Source organism: Pelecanus crispus, chromosome 1, assembly GCF_030463565.1.
Source record: "Pelecanus crispus isolate bPelCri1 chromosome 1, bPelCri1.pri, whole genome shotgun sequence".
NCBI lineage: Eukaryota > Metazoa > Chordata > Aves > Pelecaniformes > Pelecanidae > Pelecanus > Pelecanus crispus.
Genome location: NC_134643.1, coordinates 133,939,591 through 133,949,530, shown reverse-complemented (window position 1 = coordinate 133,949,530; position 9,940 = coordinate 133,939,591).

Sequence of the window (9,940 nt, the reverse complement as noted above, 5' to 3'; positions counted from 1 at the left end):
GGAAGAAACTGAGCCGTAAACTGGCTTAGTCCCTGTCGCTTGGTGGGAAAGCGTGATCAGTTCCTCACTGAGGATAGTGAGTATGTAAGCAGGGAAGCTTCAAGGTGCTGAAGTTCATTTATAATGTTTGGAAAATTCCCTGTTAACCCCTGATAAGTCTTTACAAACTATAAACAAACTGTGTTTTTTAATGCTGATTGCTTATGACACTTGAGTGGATAGATTTTCCTGGCAGTGGTCAGGACACTCTGCTGACACCAGCATGACCCTCTCTGTCATACTTCATTTTTTCACTACCAACACTTTCCCTTAATTCCATGAAACAGCTGGATCACTGTGACTTAAACTTAAAATCAACAAGAGACAACTCAAAGCAAGCCTCCAGCCTGGAAAATTTTGGTGCAAATGTTAAAGCTTACTAAATCATAAACATCTGAAAACAAGACATTTAAGCCTGACAACCTTAGCTACAGGAAGGACTACCAGGCACAACGATGACATTGGGTTTCAGTGCCCAATTCATACTTAAAAATGGAAATTGCAATGAACTTGTACTAAAAAGGAAATCAATTGGCCTATTCATTACAGCATTTGGGAAAACAGCTGGGGCAGAATGAAATGGGCAAGACCAAAGAAGGATGTTAAGCCTGACAGCTCAGGAGTATTTCTCAGTTTTTGGATCCCTGCTGGGTGATCTTTTCACAGAGAAGGGTTTATTTGAAAAAATATATTAAGATGGAGGAGAAATGGGGTTGGCCATTTTGTATCAGAGAGTGTGTTCCTGGATATGCAAGTTAAACCAGATGCAGATAACTGATTAGAAAGACCTCTGGCCAAAACACTTATTATCTGAGCACAAGAAGAATAAATTAAGCTTCCTCAGGCAGCTACAGCAAATATGAATTTATGCATAGATTAATGCGCTAATGATTTATGCACCTGCCCTTTACCTGTAAGTTCTGTTGTCTGGGATTAACTCTAATTTCCAAGGACTCTGCACATTGAAACAGTCTCTCTTCATTACTAATTTTACTTTTTTCCCCTCTTTCTTTCATACCAACCCTGCATTTAAAAAGGCAATATTCAGTTTATCACTATTCATATGTTTAAAATTCAGTGCTTTGCAGTGCACAGGGTTTGAAGTATAATTCCGTAACATCAAAACAGGGATACTCTCAGGTGCTCTCTGTAATACATAGCATTTATTTCTAGCTCTAAAAATGTCAGTGTAGACCTTAAAGTCATCACACTCACATGCACAAAAAACCTATTTCTGTTTCCTTTTAGCTCCCAGTAGCCCCTTAAGGCTAGATTTGGAAAGTAAAGGGTGGTTAGGATTATGCCCTGAATATCCAGCGTCAGAGGGACGCTGCTGCCTGTGCACACTGGCCTCCCCAAACTCCTTGCCCCTGGTCAGGCATCTACAAACAGTAGGGCAGAGCTGGCACCATGGGTTTGCAGGTGGGCTGAGGTAAGATTGCTCCTTAGCCTCAGTCTGGCCCAGTGCCACTCATGAAAGTATAGTAAAGCACCAGTGGATATTTTGCTTTCCATCACTGAGATCTCCTTTGATGGAGACCTTCTGTGGAATATTGCATGGTTGGTACAGCATGGCCCGGGACAGATAAAATAATTTGATTTCTAGGAAGAAAGATAAAAAATGGCTTCAATAATAATTTTAAAACATTCTTCGCTCCATGCCTTTTGATTTGGTATATCCTTTTCTTGGCTTCCAGGGCGGTAGTATCCAAAACATCTGAAACAGATACAGAATCATGGCAGTGTGATGTAGCAAAGCGCTTTGATGATACGTGGCGCTTGGCTAGCACTGAGATGAGAGCATCATATAAGTAATTGGAAAGAGTACATAAAAGTTTCATCGGCACTAATTTGAGATGACCTGCATGCTGTATTTCTCTTGGTGTGCCATACCATGTGAGGTCCAATAAAATCTTTATAACCTACTATCCCCTCAAGCCTTAGATACGTATTTTCAGTTAAAGGTGAGGAACTAAATGTCAGTAGTATAGAAGGTAGCAAGGGTCACATTGTTAAGTATTCCTAAGATGCTGTTTTATTCTCTCCTTCTGTCCATACTCCTTCTCTGCTTTTAGCCTGGATAGTGCTTACCCTACAGGACATTTTCTCCGTAATAAGTATCAGTGAGACCGGGCTTCACATCTCTGACCTGCAATTCCTCTGCTGCATTACAGGTTTTATTAGGGTTTTTTCTTACTGTTTTGAGCAGCAATAATGTAGTACAAAGCATACGTTTGAATAAGCATAGCCTTGCACAGGATGTGTCAAAAGGCAAGATTATACAGTTTAGCTTCTGCAAGGAAGTATTTTGGGAATGCATATGCAGAAGAGACCACCATCACCCCTGCAAACTGTTTCATGGGCTGCTAATTGAGCAATGTGAATGGGTTTTGCATTATACTGCAAACACCTAGGCACTGCAGGGCACAAAATATTTGCCAGCACTTCTAATAGAGTTAGAAGCAAAACATAAGCCAAGCAGGTGTAATGTGGCTCAGAAAAAGAGCAGGGTATCACACTAGGTTCCTACTGTAGCAAGGGATGAGTTAGATGATATTGGAAACGGATGGAGGTGGGCAACTCCCCATGCTACAAAGAAAGGAAAAAAACTTATCATATAAAAGCTTTTGCAGATAATTTGTTGTATTAAAATCTCTTCTATTTTACCTACATCTAACCCGATCCACTATCTGCATTTTGGGGCATTTGATCTAATCCCTCAGGGAAGCTTTGGCCAGTCAGTAGCTGGGCCTCTTAACGTTACAGCCATGGGGGGACACCTCAGAGCTGGCGCAGAACAGCTGGGCTGCACGGACAGCTGGAAAGCAACACTGCTCAGACAAAGCATTGCCTTCAGGCTTCCTTAATTCCAATCAGTGCTTTAAATTGTCCTCCTTTTTATATATGGTAGCTTTGATAAATAGACATTCAACAGGAATTGCTTCTGGTGACCTAAATTGATTAACATGAAGTTTGTGCTACGTTTAGTGCAAAATAATTATTTGGCTCATAATTAAATACAAGGTTACCCTAAAGAGTGATCAGGTCAGTCAGGAGGGGTTATTACACAAAAATCATAAGGGATGCAAGATTTTCCTTATGCTCTGTTTATTGAGTCTTTGAGGCCAATTCTCAAAGTCGTATTTTCATGCCTTCAGAGTAGTCAAATGTTGGTGAAACAAAGTAGGCAAATTTTCACATTTTCCCAGTGTATACATGTGTAATCAATTTGATGTTCTTTCCTGAGCTGAGAATACAGTTGTCGTATGCTTTTATCTGCAGAGAAAGTGATTTCAACAAATATATACTTATATCATGTAAATAACAAATTATCACAAGTTTTATATAAGACTGGTCCTTTGATTTTCCTTTGGCTTTTCAGTTAAGAAAAGTAGAAGCTAAAAAGATAAAGGAACATAGGTTCATTCAAATTAGGAGGACACATTATAATTCACAACGCATCTGGGTTTTTTTTCTAACTCAGAGTTTTGAACAAGGGTTTATCACAAACCAGTCAAGCTCTCTAAGAGACTTCCAATTCCTTCAGGCCTGTGCAAGAAATAGGTGTTGCTGGACCTCACTGGGGGAAACTCTCAGTATGAAATCTTTAAGTTACTGTAAAAGGAGGGTTTGGAGGTTTTTGCTCCTCTCTCTTGAACCAACCACCAGGTTGCTGTTTCAGGGCATATATTCTGCTGCCTTGCAAAAAATTGTCTTGCTGGCCATATTTCCTCTGCACTCGCAATGATATTATCGTTACCTGGGCATAAGACCAGGACCTGAGCTGTTGCCTGTGGAAGCTTGATAGGAACCCCCTGGCCAGCCACACCAGCTTCTCATCAGGCCCTCGCGCCTCTGCAGCACCACCACCATAGTCAGAACTTTTAAGGGCAGGACTTCACTTCACTTTTGTTTCAGCAATGAAGATGATAGTATTTTCTAATTTTTTTTTCTCCTGTTAAGTGTATCATCCTCAGAGAGCTAAATAAACATCAGTATGGCCTCACGTTATCCCATTTCCGTAACATATGCAGAGGTTGTAATTGAATTTATTATTCAGATGTATTCAACTACTGAAAGCAAGCTAATTGGCACAACATATGCCTTGGGGATTTTTCAGCGTCGTAAAGTCACAGCGTATTAAATGACAAAAGCAACAGCATTTGGCACGTTTTTCCAATCTGAAACTTCATTTAGATTTGATTGGTCACAGCAACCAAGGACAAGTCAAGTAAACAGGGTCTAAATCTGCAAAATTTGTAATTGCCAAGTAATTTTATTCACAGGTTACCCCACCAATGTCAATAGTTCTGCTGCTTGGAAAGCTGTGTCTGTCACCACAGTCACCTGTGAGTTCAGTGCTGCACCTCCTTGTAGTGATGAGAGGTGTCCTGTCAGTCCTGCAGTGCCCTCTGAGGCTATGGGGAGCTGCAATAGGGTTCACTCGCTTTTGCGGTTGGTGAGATACATACATACATAGAAAGAGAAATTTCAGCATTTCGATTCACAAAGAAGTCAAGTCAACTTCTTACCTCACAGTGAAGAGTCTGGTGGAGAAGAATGGGTAACCAAAGCAACTTTCCTGGATTTCAGAAAAACACTAATGCAAAATCTTTTGTCTTGATGTTATACTGTTGCATACCAAGACTCAGATGAAATCTAAGTGACTGTAGTCCCTCTTCAACTCTCCTTCCACAAGTTCCTTCTTAATCTCAAAACACCACTGCTCTGATCAGATCAACTGTGGAGCTGCTGTGCAGAAAAAGGTGGATGCCTCTGCCACGCCTTTACCTCCTCCAATACTGCAGCTGTTCAGCAGGAGACCTTTGGTGTCTCTGCTTGAAAAAGAAACCATTATTTTGGTGCTTTAAGCATCAAGATTTGATATGCAGTTCACATATTTTTATGTTATACTTCCCCCAATTAGTGTGTCATCACAAAAAGGGAGTCAGCAAAGTAATATTCAGATTGATATGTTACGTGGATTGCAACATTTAGATGCCTTAGTTCTGCTCACTGTGATCACATACAGGACGCTTATCAGAAAACCAGTGTCAAGTGAAATTGTACTGAACCTTATCAAAACTGCTGTCATTTTCATGCAGCAAGATCTTTGGCTGATTTCTGCCAGTGCCCTCTCATGAAAGGGATTGCTCAGCTGGATGCAGAACAAATCAGATGGTACTAAAAATCTTTGAAAATGATAAATCTTGCACAGAAGAGCACTTACAGTCATTTGGAAGTGGAACTTACTTGACACATGATTGCTTTTCAGGTTAAAATGGTTTCTTTCTAAATAAAGATTTTCTCCCCATATTAAGTTAATGTAACTGGATTGTCTTCGTACAAAGACCTATAATGATTGATTTTTTCTTACCAAACTGCTGCTATAGCTTCTGTTGTCAGTTTGATTAGCCTGCCTGCTTGTTTGAAGTAATGTCGAAGATTTTTAGTCTTAAACATCATTATAAATAGCCTAAGAAATGTTGCTAGAGATGTGAACATTAAAATGTGGACTCCTTTTTTCTCTAGATCTTTTTCACATTTTTTGCCTGCTTTTTTTTTTTTTTTTTTATTTAAACAAATGCTGAGCATCTAATATTGTACTTCCATTCTTCTTTCAGCATACATTGTTCAGCACTCCATCATCTACCCCTGTGTTGCTCAGCTGTTGGCTCCACTTTGCTCTTTCAGCTGCGAGTACTCTGTGCTTTCCTCGTTTTCAGTCTCTGGCAATCAAACTGCCCACAAACACTGCACTCTTCTGCAGAGCAAGGATGGGGCTGGTCTCTGCTGTGACAGTAAGGAAAGGTTTGATTTCAGTGGGGCAGAAAACATTCCCTGCCCATTTTGTTTTACTAGGGTACAGAATAGAGCCAAAATTAAGAGCATACGTAGGCATTTTGTTGAATCTGTGCCACAGAAATCAATGGAGGTTTTGTGGAAAACTGAGGTATCACAAGCATTTTTTTCAATGCTGACTCCGTAGAAAAACATTTCTGAAAAAAATTGGCACAGTCCCCACAATCTCCATAGCCATAGCCTGATAAACTAAACGGGGACTTTCTGCTTGGAATCTCCTTTCTCCTTCCAAAGTTCTCCTCTCCTCTCCTCTCCTTCCTCTCCTCTCCTCTCCTCTCCTCTCCTCTCCTCTCCTCTCCCTTCCTCTCTCCTCTCCTCTCCTCTCCTCTCCTCTCCTCTCCTCTCCTCTCCTCTCCTCTCCTCTCCTCTCCTCCCTGCTTGCAAGGCACGTGCCTAAGACACACCTGTTACACTGCAGGGCAACCCCCCTAATGCAAAAGTCCCTTATTCTAGGCAACTCTGTCCTCTGAGAGGCATGCGGCTGTTTGGTTTTTTAAAAAGCAAGTTTTTTTGCTGTTTATTCCTCAGTATGTTGCCTGTCAGCCAGGGTTTTGTACTAAACCCCATCACAACAGTATCTGAGGCTGAAGGCCGTGATCAGCAAATTGGGCTCGGGGGATACTCTGCGGTGGGGAGGGAGGATGCAGACCGCACAGCTTTTGGAAGGACAGTGTTTCCTCTGTACTTTCTGTTTTAGCCGGTCGGTGCTGTGAGTGTCGCTGCTGCAGTGGGGAGACGTCGATAAGGACGAGGGTTAGGAAGCATACGCCAGCCCAGCCCCGCTCAGCCCCATGCTGCAGCCACTAGAGGAAGGGGACTTTGTTGCCAATACTCACAAGCTTCATTCCTGGGCTTACTGATCTGGGCTTCTCTGGGAATTAAACTATCACCATTAGGTATTCACTGTTAGCACGGGGGTTACTGTGATATTTTAGACAAAGCCCTCTCTTGAGATTTCCTGCTTGGCTTCTGCTCATCTGAGTTCCCTTTGATGCAGGGAGGAGAAACTGCAGCTGTTCAAACTTCTCAATGACAACAGTGTTAGCTGGCTGCAGGTATTCATGTGACAGGCCTGTAGGCTGTCAGTGTCTGCACAGGTATGTAATGTCTGCAGAATAGGCTCAGTAGCAGGCCTGGCAGCCCAGTTTAACAGGACTAAAAACATTTCTCTACGGATTTTCAGTCAACACACAATGAAACCATTTGAAAACGTTGTGTTTTTTTTTTCCTAAGTGGGTAGTTTTGAGGGTATTCATCACCTCAGGAAGCAGAAAAGCTATCTTTTAATTCAAGAATCACAGAAGAAAGGGAAGAGAAGAGAAGAGAAGAGAGAGAAGAGAAGAGAAGAGAGAGAGAAGAGAAGAGAAGAGAAGAGAAGAGAAGAGAAGAGAAGAAGAGGAAGAGAAGAGAAGAGAAGAAGAGAAGAGAAGAGAAGAGAAGAGAAAGAGAAGAGAAGAGAGAAGAAGAGAAGAGAAGAGAAGAGACGGAGGAGAGGAGAGGAGAGGAGAGGAGAGGAGAGGAGAGGAGAGGAGAGGAGAGGAGAGGAGAGGAGAGGAGAGGAGGGAGAGGAGAGGAGAGGAGAGGAGAGGAGGAGAGGAGAGGAGAGGAGAGGAGAGGAGAGGAGAGGAGAGGAGAGGAGAGGAGAGGAGAGAGACGAGAGGAGAGGAGAGGAGAGGAGAGGAGAGGGAGAAGGAGAGGAGAAGAGAAGAGAAGAGAAGGAGAAAGAGAAGAGAAGAGAAGAGGAAAGAGGAGAAGAGAAGAGAAGAGAAGAGAAGAGAAGAGAAGAGAAGAGAAGAGAAGAGAGAGAAGAGAGGAAGAGGAGAGGAGAGGAGAGGAGAGAGAGGAGAGGAGAGAGAAGAGAAGAGAGAAGAGAAGAGAAGAGAAAGAGAAGAGAAGAGAAGAGAAGAGAAGAGAAGAGAAGAGAAGAGAAGAGAAGAGAAGAGAAGAGAAGAGAAGAGAGAAGAGAAGAGAAGAGAAGAGAAGAGAAGAGAAGAGAACATGTCCTGGGACAATGAGTTTGTGATATATTACTGAGTGAGCTAGTGACAGGCCCTCTAAGGAGAGATCAGTCTCCTAATCAAGACAAGTGCAAGGTGCTGCAGAGCACCTGAAGGCTTCCATTGCTGCAAATAGCAGCAGGGGATAAAAGGGCACGTGATGCCGTGTTTGCTGTAAGCAGCTAGAATGAGAACTTAAAAACAAATGCTTGCTTGCTTCTAGAAAATTTGGTGGAGCATGCACCAATGGTTATTCCTTTCATTCAGTATATTACAATTTTTTCTGCCCGTTCCCCAAAGGTCCTAGCTTGTTTGAGTTCCCACTGCAATGTACAACATACTCGACAGTCGTCCTGCCTCGCCTGGGCAGCAGCTGCCAGCAGCCAAGAAATGGCCGGCGCAGCCTCTGAAACTTTTTCTCACCCACTCCGTGGTGACGCCTCTGTTCACAGAAGGGTAAAAAGGAACAGAAGGACAATTTTTACTAAACGTGATAAAAATTTACGAGATGCATGAATGTGCATACGCTAATGAACATGCTGCAGGTGAGGCATTGGCATGCTAATTGGTGTTATCAGCCGCGAGCGCAGACCCGGGCTGTCAGCAGAGCTGCTCTCCCTGCTGCTGCATAATTAGTTTGCAGCGGTTCTGCTGCCTTCCTATCATATCCTGGCTTGTTTTGATGTCTTGCAAAAGTATCGGTGCCCTTGTGTATCTAAGTGTTTTAAGAAACAGTGCCTTACCTGGGAATTTGTTCACCTCAGGATTTAGTGAGCATACACCCAAATGTGGTGCGTAGTGAGTTACTGACTCCAACATATGGACATCGTCTTCACTATGTGCGTTAAGTAAAGAGCCCATTCAGCAAACAGCCAAGGCAGGGAGAATAATTATCCAGCCCTTTTTTTTTAGCCAAAAGTGCTCTCTGTTGGGAAATTCCAAGTGTGATAGTTTAGAGAAATAAAATGCCATCAGTAATGTGCTTTAGGGCTGAATGCTGTATAACCGGCGACCACTGAATGGCATTACAGATCTATGGACTGCTCATCCAGCGTTAGCAATAAATGCAGCTGGGATAGCAAAATAAGGTAAACTTAGCTTCCCTAGATAAAAGAATTTTATATGTAAAATACACTAAAAAATGAAGTCAAATTAAGGAAACATGAAAACCTAAGAGATTAATTTGGTTTAGGATTTTATCCAAATCCTCTTACTCTTTCCCAGGATGAAGTTCAAACAAAGCAAAAGCTAAATGTAATAATTGCTATTACAAGTTGATTTTGAGAAGTGATTAGTCTAAGGCAGGCCGCTGCCTATCTCCAGGAAAAGAGGATCTTAAACATCTTAGAGTATTGCCCTGCTAACCCACAAGATTCATTCATGCTGACGTCCAAAGCAATGCCTTCAGAGTCTGTATTGTCAGAAATTGCATGCATCTGTGCAGATACTGGTGATATCTGATCTCACCATCAGCCTCTGGCATCCCTCAAAAGACTGCCTAGATATACCAATCCAGCTGATTAGAGCTTCTGCATTTTAATGCTCCGTTAAAGTGATATGTTTGATTGAGTACTGAATCTGTCCTGATGCATGTGATCAGGTACTGACTCCTTACTGATGCTTCCCACCCCTAGCTGCCAAGAGGCACAGCAGAGCCGTAATGGAGGCTGACGGGTGCAAACGCTGCAAAGAGCAATTGCAGAGCCCAGCGCCAGTAGGAAGCCTTGCAGGGCCTTGCAAGCAGCATGTGATGTGCCCAGACAGGAGAACATGGAGAGGGCGGGGGTGTGAGGCTGGGCAGCGAGGAGAGTCCGGGCACACAATGGCATGGTCTCACCTGGCAGACCCAGAAAAACTGAATATCCCCCATGGGCCCCCCATTTATAGCGCTTGCCACTCACAAATCTGCATCAGGCCAGAACCATCTGGGTAAAAGTACAAACATGGCATAACTGTACAATAACACCTTCTATTCCTTTTAATTATGAATTGTACAATATTGCTTTTAGGAAAAAAATTACTTTTTTCACTATAGAAAACCA